This window comes from Orcinus orca, chromosome 9, assembly GCF_937001465.1.
Source record: "Orcinus orca chromosome 9, mOrcOrc1.1, whole genome shotgun sequence".
Classification (NCBI taxonomy): Eukaryota; Metazoa; Chordata; class Mammalia; order Artiodactyla; family Delphinidae; genus Orcinus; species Orcinus orca.
The window spans coordinates 23560659-23577161 of NC_064567.1; the positions used below are offsets into that span (position 1 = coordinate 23560659).

Here is a 16503-nt window from a genome sequence, read left to right on the forward strand (position 1 = left end):
AAAGTTAGTTTCATCAAAATAACACCCTCACAGTTGACAAACTATCTGGGCACTGTGGCCCAGCCCAGTTGACACATAAAATTAACCATCACAGCAAATGATAGCTGGGATACTTGGGAGTCTCTCCAGGATTCAGGGAAGAGAGGTTAACTGGGGAGTCCCAAACACTACATCAACTGTCGCAGCTCCCTTTATAACAAAACAGGAGTGAAGTGGGAGGAAGGATGGATTGACAGGTAGATAAACGGGTAGATGGAGAGGCAGATAGGTAGATACATAGACAGGGATAGACAGACACTAATACTGGTAACTAGTAACTTTTTTTTTTTTGCGGTACGCAGGCCTCTCACCGTCGCGGCCCCTCCCGCTGCGGAGCACAGGCTCCGGGCGCACAGGCTCAGCGGCCATGGCTCACGGGCCCAGCCGCTCTGCGGCATGTGGGATCTTCCTGGACTGGGGCACGAACCCACGTCCCCTGCATCGGCAGGCAGACTCGCAACCACTGCGCCACCAGGGAAGCCCGTAACTAGTAACTTTTGAGTTGATATTAGACTGAAATTTTCAAAAATGCAAAACGAGAGAGTAACAGAACAGAAAGGCCAACTTATCCAGCTCTAAGTTGCCACGGAGGAAAACAATACCCAGAGAAGAAAAGTGACTTCCTCAAGGTCACACCTGAGTTGTTGGGAGAGATTCTATGGCCTGCTAGTCTGATTGCTGGGTTGACACTGGAACGAGGTATGCATAGTGTGTACGTTGGATCCATCTAGGCTAAACTGAGGAGCAATCGACTCTGATTCTCAGGGTTTACTCCTCCAAGGCTTACTGTGTGCTCTTGCCAAAGGACCAACTCAGGTTGGTGGAGGAGTTCTACTCCACATCCTGCCCTGACATCTCCACGTGCGGCCTCTGCGGCCCCTGAGGACAGAGAGAGAGTTGGTGTGTTGCTGCCAGTTTCCATATTTCAGCCCAGGAGCAACACCTGTCACTTCTGCTGTCAGCCACGTGGTCCCTAACCGATCAGAGGGCTCGGACTGTGGGTGAGCACGTGGATTTTTGGCGAGGAGTAAGTGTTTCTGCCACAGGGAACTTTGCCATCTCTTTCTTGGGATCCCAGTGTTTCCTTTTCTACATGTCTGAGCCAAAGGGGTTGCCCCAGGATATCTCAGAACCCCAGGGATCTCCCCTGGGCTCCTGGAACCTCCAAGAGTTCTGACTTTATGTTTTACAGATACCTCCGCCTTCACTATTGCAGAACTTGCCTGTGCTTTTTGTGTCTGTGAGGTTTTTAGGAAACATTCTTTTCATCCCTTTCACCTAAACAAAGGGATGAAGTCGAGAAGCAGGGTCTGGCAGAAGCCCTGGGCCTCCCGCTGGCCATACTGCCTGAACCATTGTTGCCTAAAGCAACAAGGCCTTGGGCTCCTCCACCCACCAGCATCACCCCAGGGAAATGCCGTGTGGGATTCCCCTTCACTGTTATTCATTCATCGTTAAGACATTGGCTATCATTATTTTCAGGCTTTTAAATCTTGCCCCTTCCAGGGTGGGGTTTTTCAGTATGACAATTATAAGAACTTTATAGATTCACATCACTAGTACCCCACAGATTATGTATGTCCTTTGAGGTTCCTTGCCTATGCTTAGAGCAAACTGCCACGAGATAGTTAGCTGGGTTTGAATTGCTTAGTTCCCCAAAGGTATTTGTAACTGAAGCATGCTTTCCCAGTGGCATTGGTGTTCTTTAAACAACCTGAAACGGAGCTTTTTATGAAAATAACCAAGAACAAAGAAGAAAAAGTATTAATTAAAAATAAGATCCGTAGTTGGAGTTAGATCCAAAGAAATGCAAGCACCTAGGCATAAAGCAGTATCTTCATTACTAGTGTTGCCAGCCTTTATTTAATTTAATCTTGGTCCTCCTTAGGATGGAGTAACATTCATTGACTCTGAATCTTTTAACCATCTTAGGTGTTTGCCACATCTGGTCAGATTTTTCAAGAGCCCCGGTCTGCAGTTTTTCTCCAGCCTTGATCTCTGATGTTTAATTAAGGACCCCCCTCCCGACCTCTTACAACTTCTCAGAAGAAGGATTCAGTTTCTTCTAGGTTTCTTTGCTTCATCATCCCTGCTTCCTTGCTGAGAGAAAGAGTAAATTATACAAAGGTGTGATGTCTCCAGAATATTCGAAGCTTGTGACTGCCTTTTTCTGAATCAGCAGGCGAATCTTCCTCACCTGAATGCCTTTCTCAGGAATCAGCTGGTTGATCAGCTCAATCAGTGGCACAGTGGTTAAGAATCTGCCTGCCAATCCAGGAGACGCCGGTTCGAGCCCTGGTCCGGGAAGATCCCACATGCCGTGGAGCAACCAAGCCCGTGCGCCACAACTACTGAGCCCGTGCGCCACAACTACTGAGCCCATGCGCCACAACTACTGAAGCCCACGTGCCTAGAGCCTGTGCTCTGCAACAAGAGAGACCACCACAATGAGAAGGCCGTGCACCACAATGAAGAGTAGCCCGTGCTCGCTGCAACTAGAGAAAGCCCGCGTGCAGCAACAAAGACCCAACGCAGCCAAAAAAAAAAAAAAAAGCCCATGTTATTTACCATTGTGCTATAAAGAAAAAGAAAAAAGAATCAGCTCTTTGCTGAGTTTGTTATCACTAATCTCTATTGAAAGATCCCTTAGCAACCAGGTCCCTGATAAGGTTAGATTGTAAGCTGACCCCTAATGTTGCCTGACTCTGCAAACCTGCTCTCTTGTAGGTAGAAAGCAGGCCATCCCACAACATGACTTTTAAAGCCCCTTTAACCAGAAGGTGACTCAGAGACACAAAGTGATTTCTACCCGAGCATCCCTGGTGCTCAGACCGATGCAAAAATAGAAAAGTGTTGAAGGAGCTTGCAGTCACTTTAGGGAGAGCCCCTTGGGAGTCAGATACAAAGCACCATGGCCCAAGTGTCACAGCCCATCGAGTCTGACTCAGTGAGGCGAATTCCCCTGGGTTCAGACCACCTGTAAGGGGAGCTGTTCCCTGTAGCTCCCGATCCTGCTTCAAGGCTAATGTCCGGGGTCAGGGTTGGTGTCTGTTTTGGTTCTTTCCCAGGTCACAAGAGCTCTCGCTTATAGGGGAAGACACGAGCATGCAGAGGCGAGCGGGTTGGAGTTCAGTAAAGTCACAGAGCTGAGTTGCCCATCAGAAGGCAGGGTGAGGAGGACCGGAGCATCAGGAAGGACCACTGCCGGGTTTTGCTGCGTCCTGGCGGGGGTCGTTCTTGGGGAGTTCAGCCTGTTTAAGCAGGGGTATTTGGGAAGGGCCTGGAGAAGCCTTTGACATGGACAGAGCTTTTCCCCTTAGAAAGGCTGAACCAAGTTAGTTAATGAAGTTACCTAATGCCAGTCTGATTAAAAGGGTCCATGTTATACCTCAATCCTGAGGCCACAGCTGCAAGGAGGGGTGAAGTGGAAACTGCTTGTGGGTGGTGTGTGGATAGAAATCGTTAACGTTTATTGAGTGCTGAGAGCCAGATTTCATTATCTTATTTATTAAGATGCACAAGGTTCTCCAGAGGAAGGTCTCATCCTTTTTGGGAACACTCAGGAAACAGAAAAATTTGACTGGGGACGGGTCTTGGTGTCAAGAGGGGCTGTCCTAGTAAGATGACTTCCTCCTCGACAGTACAGGTCTCCTGCAGTGCCAAGACCCTCCTCTCTCAGGCACCCCCTATCCCCATCCCCTTGGGCTCCTCCACCCACCAGTGCCAGGGCCAGCCGACCTGTGTCTCACCCAGGCTGCACCCAGGCTGCCTGTGCTTTGGGAGGGATTCCTCGCTGAGCATGGTGCTATGTGCTTATCATTACGTTATCTCATTTCATCCTCATCATAACCTTATGGAGGGAGGATAGTATTTTTGCTCCCATTTTACAGATGAGAACACTGAAGCACAGAAAAGATGAGGATTTGCCAACGATCTCACAACTAGAGGCTGACTGGCAAGTTCTCCCCATGTTCAATCTCAGTCTCCCTAATATAGTCACCTGCCATGGTTCTGACTCAGTCTATAGAGTTCCACCCTTTGGCTTCCCAGCTGGGTGAGTGGGACCATTGAGAATCACAGGCAAGACTAAGAGGGTGTGAAGAATTGTGGAAAGGTGTCTTATTCTGCAAAATCACTAAACAGACAAAAACAGAAAACAATCTGCACTGTAGATTGTATTAGTCGGCAAGACCTGCCAAAACAGAATGCCACAGACTGAGAGGCTAAAATACAGAAATTTATATTCTCACAATTCTGAAGGCTGGAAGTCTAAGATCAAGGTGCTGGCAAGATAGATGTCTGGCAAGAATTGCAGATGGCCGCCTTCTGGCTGTGTCCTCACATGGCCTTTTCTCTCTGTGCACACATCCTGGTGTCTCTTCCTCATATAAGGACACCGGTTCTGTTGGCTTAGGGCCCCACCCTTATGACCTGATTTAACTTTAATTACCTCCTTAAAGTCCTGTCTCCAAATATAGTCACATTAGGGGTTGGGGCTTTAACATATGCATTTTGAGGGGACACTGTTCAAGCTCCCGCACAGATTATTCAAAGCTCTGTGTTCCTCCTACAACAGCCCCTACAGCGTGGGGCACAGTCAGCTCAATCCCAGGTGTCAGCCCCTCTCTGCAAGACTTGGGGGCCAGAGACTGCTCTCTGGAAGCCACATCCCTGAGAGACCACTGCCCTGCTGAGAATTCAATAAAGGTTTTTTTGTTTGTTTGGTTTTTTTTTTTAACAGACGATTACTACAGACTCCTGCAGCTCTATAAAACCCAACATTTACATGTAATTTTCACTTCAGCTAAAGCTTTTACATTTACCGTCTTGGCACAGGGACTGAAGCCACAGCCCCTTATCTGGTCAAAGTTTCTATCAATATTACATTTTTTTTTGAGTCCTCATAGCTGTCTAGGGATCCAGAGGGCTATGATCTTTCCATATATGAAACCGGTTTCTCTGGTTCTACCCCTGGAATCGTTTTTCCAATGAAAGGAATGGCTTTGCAAGAAGCCATGCATACCTTGGTAAACTAGCTCTTAAAAAAGCACCCTGATTTGTAGAGTTTGCCAAGTTCCGTGGTGTAAATACTCCACTGTAATAGATTTCAAGCTACCAGTGGTTTAAAAGGCAGTTCACAAAGTTCCTGAATATTTTACACTTGGCTCTCATGAGCCAGTGTGAGTCTGCTCCAGCACACTGCAGCTTGCTCTGCTCCTGGTTACAAAAGCTGTTTTGGAGACTTTAATCTGAGTCAGGGGTACGACCTGAAATCTTGATTAAGATGAGGTTGCCAGGCCCGTCCAGGATCCAATCCCACAATCTTCCATTCTCATCATGCTGTAAACCCCTGAGCACAGAGCCATGTATCTCTAATACATGCTTCTTCTAAACCTTCCTAACTTAGAAGAATCACCTATTTGCTGGAGATCAGTCACCCCTCTGGCCATGGGAATTCTCATGAGGCCTTGATCTGCCTGGGAAAAGTCAAAAGTTCACCGAGAACAAGTCAGGGTCAGACTGATGGCAGGTGTAAAAGCTGCCCGAGGGGCTTCCCTGGTGGCGTAGTGGTTAAGAGTCCACCTGCCAATGCAGGGGAACACGGGTTCAAGCCCTGGTCCAGGAAGATTCCACATGCCACACAGCAAATAAGCCCGTGTGCCACAACTACTGAGCCCGTGTGCCACAACTACCGAAGCCCGCACGCCTAGAGCCCGTGCTCCAGGGCAAGGGAATCCACAGCAAGAGAAGCCCGCGCACCGCAACGAAGAGTAGCCCCCGCTCGCCGCAACTAGAGAAAAGCCAGTGCGCAGCAACGAAGACCCAACGCAGCCAAAAGTAAAGAAAGAAATTTAGGGGGAAAAAAAAAAAGCTGTCCCAGTATGTGGTGCTTTGTCTGAAACTGGACATCTCTTTATTTTTCATTCAACCAAAGCTGTGTTTGGGGCCCTCAACCAGTGTTTCCTATCTGACCTACTGTTGATGACCAGGGGGTCACAAAGTGGTGGTCAAGCTCTCCTTGGGCCCTGAGTGACTGTCTGCACTCCATGTGTGTGAATATGTCTAGGGAGCTTCCATCCCAGAGGCAGAATTGAGGAGCTCTATGGTGCAGACCACTGAATGTCTGTAATTCTAAGTTCATGGCCACTACGTGGCATTTCAGAGGAAAACAGAGATCTGGGAGCAGACCTTGGAGATAACTAGGCTTGGAGATAATGTACACCACCAAATTAAATATAAGTGGGAATTGCAGCAAGTGCTAGCCCTGGAACATGATGGCTTCCAGAGTGACTGAAGTGGGGAGGAAGGGATGGTTCCCCCACCTCCTTCCCTGGCTGTGCTCCTGCTGCTCTATCAGGCCAGGCTTGGTGGGGAGGGAAGAAGGTTCGCAGGCAGCGGGAGGAGGCAAAGGGCCCCGCAATCCCCGCTTCCGCACGCATGGTCTCTTCCTCTCGCTTCCTCTGTAGTCTGATCTCCAGACTGTTCCTGGGTCCTGGGCGAGCCAGTTGAAGTGGGCATGATACTAATAAGCTGATTTAAGTGAGGAGTTTAGCTCGTTGGGCCTTTGGGAAAGACCTCAGCTGGCACTCTGCTTGGTAAGGTAAGTTTCAGTGAAGCTAACAGGGATACTAGCCCACTCCACCGTCATATTCTTATTTTATAAGCTGACTGTATCCATAATGACTTCTGTAAGTAGAATCCACCTTTCCTCTGGCAATAGACGGAATTGTAGATGGTATCCTTGGGGTCTCCTCTCCTTTCTAGAGCTTCTCTGAGCTCAGGGGAGGGTAGGCACAGATGACTTCACACATCCACTTACCCTTGGGGTCCCTGGTCAGTGTTGTCCATAACATATGATGCCATTTGGAACATCAATAATGAATTGGTCCTTTCTCTTATACTCCCTAACCCTACTTACTCATAGACCTATTTTGAGGAATAAATGAAATTAAAATAATTATAGTCGAACATCTACTACATGCCAAATCCTTTACTAGGTATTTGACAAATACGATTTCCAAACCCAACGACAAGATCATGAGATAGGAATCATAACTACCATTTTATAGATGAAGAAACCCAGAGAAGTTATGAATTTGCTCAAGGTCAGTAAGTGTTAAGATTCCAGCCTAGGTCTTTTTGACTCTAAAGCTCACATTTTCCCACATGATACTATGTTATATAAAACATTGCACCGACCAGCACAAAATTAGGTTGTGCTGCAGTAAAGAGAGACCCCCAGATCTTAGTGGCTTCTAACAACCAAGTGTTGCTTTATCCTCGCATGTGATGCCTTATTCACATGCATCACAGTTGGCTGGGAGCTCTGCCCCATCATCCCCCAGGACTCAGGCTGAAGATGGGGCAGCCACTGGACTGTTGCCAGTCCCCATGGTAGAGGGAGCGGGAGCTCTGAAGGGTCTAAAACTAGCAATTAAATACCCTGACATTGAATTGACACACATTGCTTCTACTCACAACTCACTGGCCAGAATGTTACATGAAGATTCCAAACCACAAGGGGGAGGAAGTGCTGTCTGACTGGACAGCAGAGAACAGAAAGTACGGCAAGTCGCATTCAAACCTGCCATGAGTGTCTGGACCAGGACTTGGCACCTAAATGCTCAGTAAACACTACTGTATGCCCCCTCCCCTTCCCCGGCTATGAACAGATCACGGTGAAATAATGCTTCTTTGGATTAAGAGACTGGCATAATGAACAGGCCCTTCATTTTGCACTTTCTTCAACACTTCTTTCTTTATTGGCTTTCAGCTGGATCATGGGATGCTGGCAGCAGTACACAATCTGGGTCAGATTGTCCCAGGGCTTGGGTCTCCAGTGACTTGATGTCTGACCATGTGTCAAGGGTCTCCATCAGTCAAGGTCAAATGCCATGTTGCAGGTGACGGATGACACTCACATGTCCGTGACACACTGCCCATTGGCTCAGGGCTACAGGCAATCCCTGGCTGGCGGCTGTAACTCCAATCCTTCTTCTTCCAGACAGGGAGGCATATCAGAATGCAAGTGAGTGACAGGGGCGTCATCATAGGAATATTTTGAATCTGATCTAATCGATAAAAAATGCATCAATCATTTGAAAATCTGAATAGTTCATTATTAATAACAAATTTTCTATGACACACCTCATAACAGACATGCAGTGTGTCAGGACATCACCATGAAGGAACTGCTGGTCAAGATGATGCCAGGCCAATCCATTGTGAAAATGAAAAATTGTGTCAATTAACTGGTTGTTTTATCTACATGGTGCCAAGGAATTGATTGGAAAGAACATTTTGTCCACACTAACTGAATTGGCTAGTGGTCTTGGCATTGTGTAGACCCAGCCTGAGTATTAAGAATGTGAGCATAGGGGCTTCCCTGGTGGCGCAGTGGTTGGGAGTCCGCCTGCCGATGCAGGGGACACGGGTTCGTGCCCCGGTCCGGGAGGATCCCACATGCCGCGGAGCGGCTGGGCCCGTGAGCCATGGCCGCTGAGCCTGCGCGTCCGGAGCCTGTGCTCCGCAACGGGAGACGCCACAACAGTGAGAGGCCCGCGTACCGCAAAAAAAAAAAAAAAAAAAAAAAAGTGTGAAAAAAAGAATGTGAGCATAATATCAAATCATGGACTGTCGGACTGAAAGGAATCGTCAGAGACAATTTTCATACATTCCCCTCATTGACAGATACGGAAACTAAGGAACAACCAGCGTTAAAACATTTGCTGAGGGACACGCAGCGCAATTGTTAACTATTGTTTCAGAAGAGGTAAATGTGGGCACATCTTCACCCACAGCATTTTTAACATTTTCTGTAGCTATTTCAGAACCAAGACGCTCAACCCAATGGCATTGCATACTTTCTAAAAGTAGACAAGAATTTGAGAAACACCCCGTGGTGCAATTGTTCATTGCTTAAACTTGCTGCTGACTCATTTGCCTTCCATTTCTTTACCAACATGGTTGTGGCATCCGTCACTTACATTGGCTCTTTTCCCCAGCTGGTCCCATCCTCCCGGCAGGGCTGGGAAACGGGATGTAGTGACATCACCTCCGCGAGTCCTCATTGGCTGGTGGGCGGGGCTCAAAGGTGAGGACTCCGATGGGACCTGCTTGGCGCAGGGGTAAGCCTCCTGTCCTCCAGCATGAATCCTCCAGCACGAAGCAAGCCACCTGTTGCCCACGAGAGCAGGACGTTTAGGGCCAAAAAGAATTTCAGGCTTCATCTTTTTGAAAAAGGACAAATACCCCCCACAAGCAAACAACTCCTGCTGGCCGCACTTAAAGTGTAGGGGGGAAAATGTCTCATCCAGAAATAGTCCTCGGATCAGGGCCTTCCACACTCCCACTTAACTGTGAATTGTATTTTTTCACTCACTTTGGGTTTCTGCCCCTTGAAACGCCTCTAGTCTGAGACAGGCGATTTTGTGGTGTCCCTTTATCCCCTTTCTCAAGTCTGCTTCAGAGACCTTTAAGGCTCCTCGCTTCATGGTCTGGGAGGGAACTCCAGAGCAGTTCTGAATGGCCCCAGAGTCACTGGCCAAGATCTAGCCTGTCCACTGTCACTGCCCAGTCTAGGATTTTGGCAGCTCTCCTAGCCCCACAGGCCCAGATGCAGGAGGCAGCCTTTGGCATGGACAGAGAGCTCTTAGGCTCAGGGCCAAAAAGTCAGCCCTTTCCCCCAGATGGAGCACATGGGACTGCCCTGCCCCTCCCCTGGACATCGCACCTCCCGTGGGTTTGTATAGCTCAGAGAGTATTTGGAGTTGGGTCGGGGTAGGAGAGCAGGGAAGATGGGACAGTAGGGTGACATCCTGGGACAATTTTTCCCCTAACCCACACCAAGTAAGAGAGGTGGAGGAAGAGGACCATGAGAGCGATTCTGGGTCACAGCGGGTGCCCCCCTCTCTTCTGGTTGTGATGGATTGTTGAAAAGTCGTTGCAGAAAGTCTTGCCCTTTCCAGTCCTCCTTGCTGGCTTTGGTACCAAGCTGCAAGCACAAACACACATACACCACTCCACCTTATAACACACATACTGGTCATCCCTTCTGGGCCTTCTAGGGGGGTCATCCCTTCTAGGTTCATATTCTGAAAAACCCTGCTGGTAAAGGAATTGATGGCTGAAGAATTTAAGACTTTCAGGGAGAAGAGAGTTAGGAGAAGAAAAGTCAGGAATGAACTAGAGAAAACCCTTATAATGGTTTTTATGTTCAGAAAAGAACCCAATCTGAGCACATACTGAATAAAGAGTATTCTAGAACGTATCATATCCACACCTATGGAAGTACGAACCTGTCAGCCAAGCTAGTGAGCAATTCAGCAACGTGAGTATCACTGGGAATGCACTCTCCCAAGGGCGGCAGCACCACTTCTAGGAATATACCCTAGAGAACAAGTTCAAGGATGTTCACTGCAGAATCATTTGTGACAGTGAAAAATTGGAAACAACTTAAATGTCCATAAGTAGGTGAGCAGATGAATTGTGGTCTATTTGTACAGTTTAATGTTATTCATCAATTAAAATGAATGAGCTAGGTCTCCACCCATTAGCATGAATAGCGCTTGGAAACATAATGTTAGGTGGAAAAAAAGCAAGTTCCAGAATGATAGTTCAGTGTAACACCACTTATGTGAATTAAGAAGCACTCAAAGCATGGCAAGGTGTAATTTATGAGTTATTCATATGTAGTAAAGTAGGAAGACATGTATGAAAAGAAAATCCATCAATTTCAGGACAGTCGCCATGTTTTTGAAGGAGGAAAAAGGGTGCAAAGGGGACTCTGCCATGTCTGTAAGGTTTTTGTTTGTTGGTTTGTTTACTCATTTATTTATTTTTAACTGATCTGATATGAATGTGGCAAAATGTTAACATTTGCTATTTCTGGGAGTGGGTGCAAGACTTTCGTTATATTACCCCCTTGTATTTTTCTGTATGTTTGAAATATTTCAAAATTGAACAAAGAAAATTCCCGTGGCATTTTGCCCCCATTTACATGAGCAGTAATGGGTATGGTACTGTGATTTTCCATTTGCATCTTGTCCTTGAAAGAAAACTTTCAAGATTTCCCTTCCTTATACCTCTAACAAAATGCTTGTGTGCTTTTGTTGTTGTTGTTTTGGAAATATCATCAAAAGGGACATTTTTCCAGCCACTTATTCTGTGCCCTCCTGATCTCACGCATGGCTCCGTCACCCGGATACCTGGAGAAACAGGTACAATCCAAGCAGGCTTCACCCAGCCTCCTCGGCACCTTAGCCCAGTCCCTGGGCTGGAGTCTCACCTCTGCCCAGGAGGGCTTCCTGCCAGACGCCTGCTGCCCCTCTGCCTGGAGGGGAGGCCCAGGGTCTGGTTCACTTTCTCTGTCCTTTCTTTACCTTTCTCAAAGTTTCCTCGTGAAACCCTCCCTACTCCTTGGCCACCACATCTCCCTTTTCTATCTCAGCCCTGAGATTCATGATTCCACCAGCACTGACCCACTGAGTCCTTCTCAAACTGGAGTGTGCATCAGAATCACCTGGAAAGCTTACTTAAACCCAGATTGCTGGACCCCACCTCCAGAGTTTCTGATTCAATAGGTCTGGATGGGGCCCAGTGGTGTGCTGGAAGCTGCTCTCTGAAAAGAAAATAGGCACTGATTTGTAACGTTTGCCAGTTTCCATGGTGTAAATATTCCCACCGCAGCTGATTCCAAGACCCCAAGGCGACTGTCACTAAAGGTGGAGCTGGGGAGCAGATGTGCACATTTTCGTTCTCCCAAGGTGACGCAAACCATCTCAGCACGCCCTTGGTGCTGGGTGCTGGGACCAAGAATGTGCGTTTCTAATAAGATCTCAGGTGTCACTGAAGCTGCTGGCCCAGGGACCACACTTCCAGAACCACAGCCCTGGAAGGCTGAGCACAGGAGCGTGGGGTTTGGGATGGGATTCCTGGATTGTGTGGGTGACTGCAACTTGGACCTTAAAAATCCCACCTTCTTAAGAGGAGCCCAAAAGGAGATTTCCTGCTCTGAAAGCAAAGGCAGCTTTATGTCCTGGGGACGGGCATGGGCTGGACCGCTGGGAAGACAAGTCCAGGGTGCATCTTGAGGGGTGCACTGGCCTGATGTTCTGTCCCCTGTCCTGAAAGCCCCCTGCCCACAGACCACTAGCCGTGCTGCTCCCACCTCCTGCGATGGTCTGTTCTCTCTCCCCCCGCCCAGGCCCTGCAGCGAGGGAACACCGTCCCACAGGATTAGTGTACACTAGTCCCTGGGGGCTCTCGAAGGAAAGAACAGTGTCTGAGGGTGTCCTGCGATGCTGGGAAAAAAAGAAGGGAGGGAAGTGGGAAAGGAGGCATAAGAGGATAGGAAAAGGATAGAGAGGGAGGGTGGGAGAGGAGACAGAGTCCAGAACAGAGTCTGATGATGGGGGGGGGGGAGGGCTCAGCAACTCCCAGGGGACTCAGGTTACACCCAGATTAGGCACAAATGAAAGCACCAGATGACAACTGTCTATTCCCTTCCTAATGAAATGACAGCTCTCTTCTGGGAGCTCTTTGGTCCTTCCACTGTCACTTCCCCAGGCTCAGCCTGGATGAGGCCACCTCTGGGGAGAACAAAGAAGGCTTTGTAGGCTCTGCTGGGAGGAGAAAGCTCATCCCCAGGAGGAAGGCAGGATTAACATACGCGCTCCATGATATTATCAAGTTGGTATATAGGATTATATGTCATTAGGATTACAGGGTATAACAACTCCAGGTGCATTTGACATTTCTATTCAAACGGTACTTTGGGGAAACCTATAGGTTTCATTGCCGGTAATTTCTCTGACTCCTTCCTCCCGGAGGCTCAGTGTTCTGTCTCAGCCTGCCCACCCCCGTACCGCACCCCCCAGCATCCCTTGGCTGGCGCGCCCACGAGCTCCTCTGCACCCTCACAGCTCCCACCCTCCAGACAGCCGGTGGGCCTGGGAGGGGAGGGATGGTAGCTGAGAGAAGGAATCCAGCTTCCTCTGATCTTCTGGAGGCAGAAGCTGAGGCCCAGAGAAGGAAGGGGACTGGTGCAGGGACACTCCCTCAGCTTGGGATGCCTTGCCCAGGTGCTGCTGGGGAACCTTGAACAGCCGCAGAGGGGGGACACCGGCCACCTGGAGAGACTTCCCATTTTGCCTTGAACTCTCCTCCTTTCTTCCCTCTCTTTCTAGATTTTCTTTCGCTTTTTCTGTGCCACCTACCCTCCCCCACCTCCCTCTCCCTAAGACTCAGCCTTGGCCCCTCCAGCTCTGGCGGCCATGCCCCTCCCATCTTCGTCTCTTGCCCCCAGGATCTGCGGACTGGCTTCAACCCCTTACGGTGCTGGCCACGGTCCTTGGGCCACAGCACACCTCCTGTCTGTTTGGGTGCATTAGGTAGGGGGCATGCAACCACGGCTGATTTCAATCAGACAGCTCACTGCCAAATGAACACATACACACGAAAGCAGGAAGACGCAGCAATGCGCAGGCAGCCGGGCAGACAGTCCCCAGAGCTGACAGCCCTAGGCTCAGAGTGGGGGGCCTTCTTCTCCACGGTCATGACTGACAGTGACTCCCCTCCACGCCCCTGCAGGGAGGGCATCATTGGCCCCATGTTACTGATGAGGACAGTGAGGTACCCACAGGGAGGGTAAAGGACTTTCCCGAGGTGACACAGCTCACAGGGGGAGGACCTGAGATTCGAATCCAGATCTGATTGATTCTGAAATTCAGGTTGTTTCCATTAACATTGGAAACAGGTGCCTTTTCTGAACCCTCCCTCTCCCTGGGCCCTGCTCTCTTTCCTGGGAACAGCTTCCCTGGGGTGCAAGGCTCTGAGTTGCAGCCTGAGGGGCTCAAGTGAAGGGCCAGGGACAGTCAAACGCCTGGAACGTGGACCCAGAAACTCCCTTTGAAAGGTGGCCTAGACCCAGGAGAGTGGCCTGTGGTGCAGACCCCCTCACTGAGAGGCTTCTTCCCTCCAGCAACCTCTCCCTCCCTCCTCCCCTCCCTCCTGCCCTCCATCTGTTTCTTTCCTCTCCATCCCTCTCAGGCCCTGAGCCCCTCAGGACTGTGCCTCAAAGAAACTGCAATTCTGTGCGCAAGATCTGCAGGCCTTGCCCTCCTAGAGCGGAGTCGGACTCTGCAGCGGTGGAGCGACCCGTGAGTGGAGCTCTCTGGAGGCTGTGGGGCGCACTACCCCATTCTGACCACACGATGCCACCCTTGAGCTGCAGATGCGTTCCCCAGTCGCGGGCCCGTGGGCAGGTGGCAGGGCATGACCTCCTTTGCACTGCGTGGGGTTGGGAGGTCAGGGTGGCACCAGGGGTAGGAGGTCCGGCAGTCACAGGCACTAGTCAGCCTTACTGCCTTTGTCACCACCCTATCATCGCCCACTGATGTCTGTGTCCGGGCGGGGGCTCCGTTGACCTCACACAGCTACAGTAATTGCTCTGGGACCCACACGCCCAGCCCTCATTCCTGACACCACCCCCGCCCCAGCCCCCAGTGAACACCAGCCTCATTCGGGATCCTTTAGCACCTCTGAACTCAGCGTGGGCCACACATCAGCTCATGTGTGACTTGCCTCTTGTGGCTTCTGCATGGGGAAGGAAACTTCCAGCTGCCTTGTTTCTTGCAGGCTGTGGCTCTGGTGTGACCTCTAATGGCTAATGGACCTGGGGAGGCCTGACACGGTGCCCCTCACCGTGGGCTTCTCGGGCACAGCAGCCAGCCAGGGCCAGGTGGGAGGATTCCAGATAAGGAGGGGCAGGGGAGCGAGCCTTTCCTGGATGGAGAGTGTCAAGTTCGGGACCTCCCTTAGTGGTGGAACACGAGAGAGGGCTCACTGCAGCCACAGCAGTGATGTCCAGACACCCAGCAGCTGGCAGGAGGGACGGCGATCCACAGCCACCTGCAGTTGTCACAACCCATCCTCTCCCCCATTTAGAAAATGAAGAACCTGTTTATATTTTCCCTTTTATTTATTTTTTTGCTCCGCGGCCTGTGGGATCCTCCCGGACCAGGGCACGAACCCGTGTCCCCTGCATCGGCAGGCAGACTCTCAACCACTGCGCCACCAGGGAAGCCCCCTGTTTATCTTTATTTCACATTTCTCCATATCACATACGTCCTCCTCTGTCCTTCATCCCAACATTGTTCGCACCTTTGGTAATGTTTCCTTGGGCCTTAAACCAAGCCTTGTATATGACCTCTGTCCTCTGTTCTGTCCCCTGTGCCCTGGGGGCTGACACCATGTGGGCCTCCCCCAAGGGTGGTCCCTCAGCTCCCCGAGGCCCTGCCCCTCCTCCTCTCCAGCGGGAGCAATCCCACCTCCTGTCTCTAGAGGTCTCTGTATCCCGAGGCAAGCAGCTCTATTGAATGCTTAACTAACACAATAAAGGATTGCATTGGAAGGATTTGGGGGTGGTTCATAAGGTGAACGGGGCAGCTGAAGGTCCAGGCTGGCGGAAGGCAGGTGCCAGACAACTCAGGGGATGCCGGCGGCACGAGCTCACAGTCTTCCCATTGACACCGCTGCTACTTAATCAGCATCGACGGTTTCGTTCCCAATCTTGTACCCTCCCCACGGGATTCCAATTCCCAGGCCTGTCTTGGGTCTCTTATCCAAGTGGGCAGGGAAAGGCAAGGTGTCTCGAGTGACAGTCCCACCAGGAGTCCCCACAGGGTGGGAGAGGTAATTCCCCAAAAGGAGCCTAGACAGAGGTGGTCTCTAGACAGGACAGAGGGCCGGAGCCCAGCTGCCACACAACATCTGCCACCTTCAACAGAGCCACTCCTGTTTTTCCTTACCTTGTGGAATCTCCCATAGACTTTGCACACAGGTAAATGATCGAAGGCGTGGTGGAGCACCGATGCACAGAGAGGTTCAGCACTTGCGCTGAGGTCACCAGCAGCTCTATGGCATGGCCAGGTTGACGGCTCCACTCCATGTTGCGGGTTTGGTGTGTGACCCCCTGGAGCCCTCGGGGGCGTCCCCTCTGTAGACAAGGCCTCCCGCAGATACTTTTTGGGGTAAGGGCTTCCTGACTACTGTAGAGAGGAACAGCAAGCCCAGACCGCAAAAAGATCCAAAGGGGCCGGCAGCCCTGTTTGGGCAGAAGGGCAGGAGGGGAAGGCGCATCCCTCCAGGGCTCGGCCCGCAGGACGCCTTCTGCTAGCGCGATGGAGCCAGGACCTGGGGAGAGGAGAGGGGCGGGGAGCAGAGAGCTGAGCCCCAGGAAGCAGGTGAGCAGCTGGAATCCCAGTAACCCCTGCCTCCACCCACCCAATGTCACAACCTAATTCTTACCTGGTCCGTTTGGTGGGGAGGCCGGCAGGGCTGGGAGGACGGTAGTGCACCCCCAGGCAAAGGGGCCCCCTGTATCCTCTCTGACCTTGGAGGATTTTAGTCTCCTGCTGTGACTGAGGTTCAGTTAGATAGTCAGGCTGGTGTAGGGGTGGGCAC

The 16503-nt window shown here is 50.5% G+C and overlaps 1 long non-coding RNA gene across 2 annotated transcripts; it reads right to left on the minus strand.

Moving 5' to 3' along the window:
* Positions 1 to 7782: 7782 nt before the first annotated feature.
* On the minus strand, positions 7783 to 16239 carry LOC117199767 (uncharacterized). 2 transcript variants are annotated; one of them, XR_007479066.1, is made up of 4 exons: positions 15849 to 16239; positions 10338 to 10429; positions 9027 to 9216; positions 7783 to 8111 (listed from the first exon to the last, which is right to left on the minus strand). It is a non-coding gene; the product is annotated as an uncharacterized LOC117199767 (long non-coding RNA). The 2 variants fall into 2 exon arrangements; XR_004481099.2 differs by lacking the exon at positions 15849 to 16239 and having other exon boundaries at positions 10338 to 14025.
* Positions 16240 to 16503: the final 264 nt, after the last annotated feature.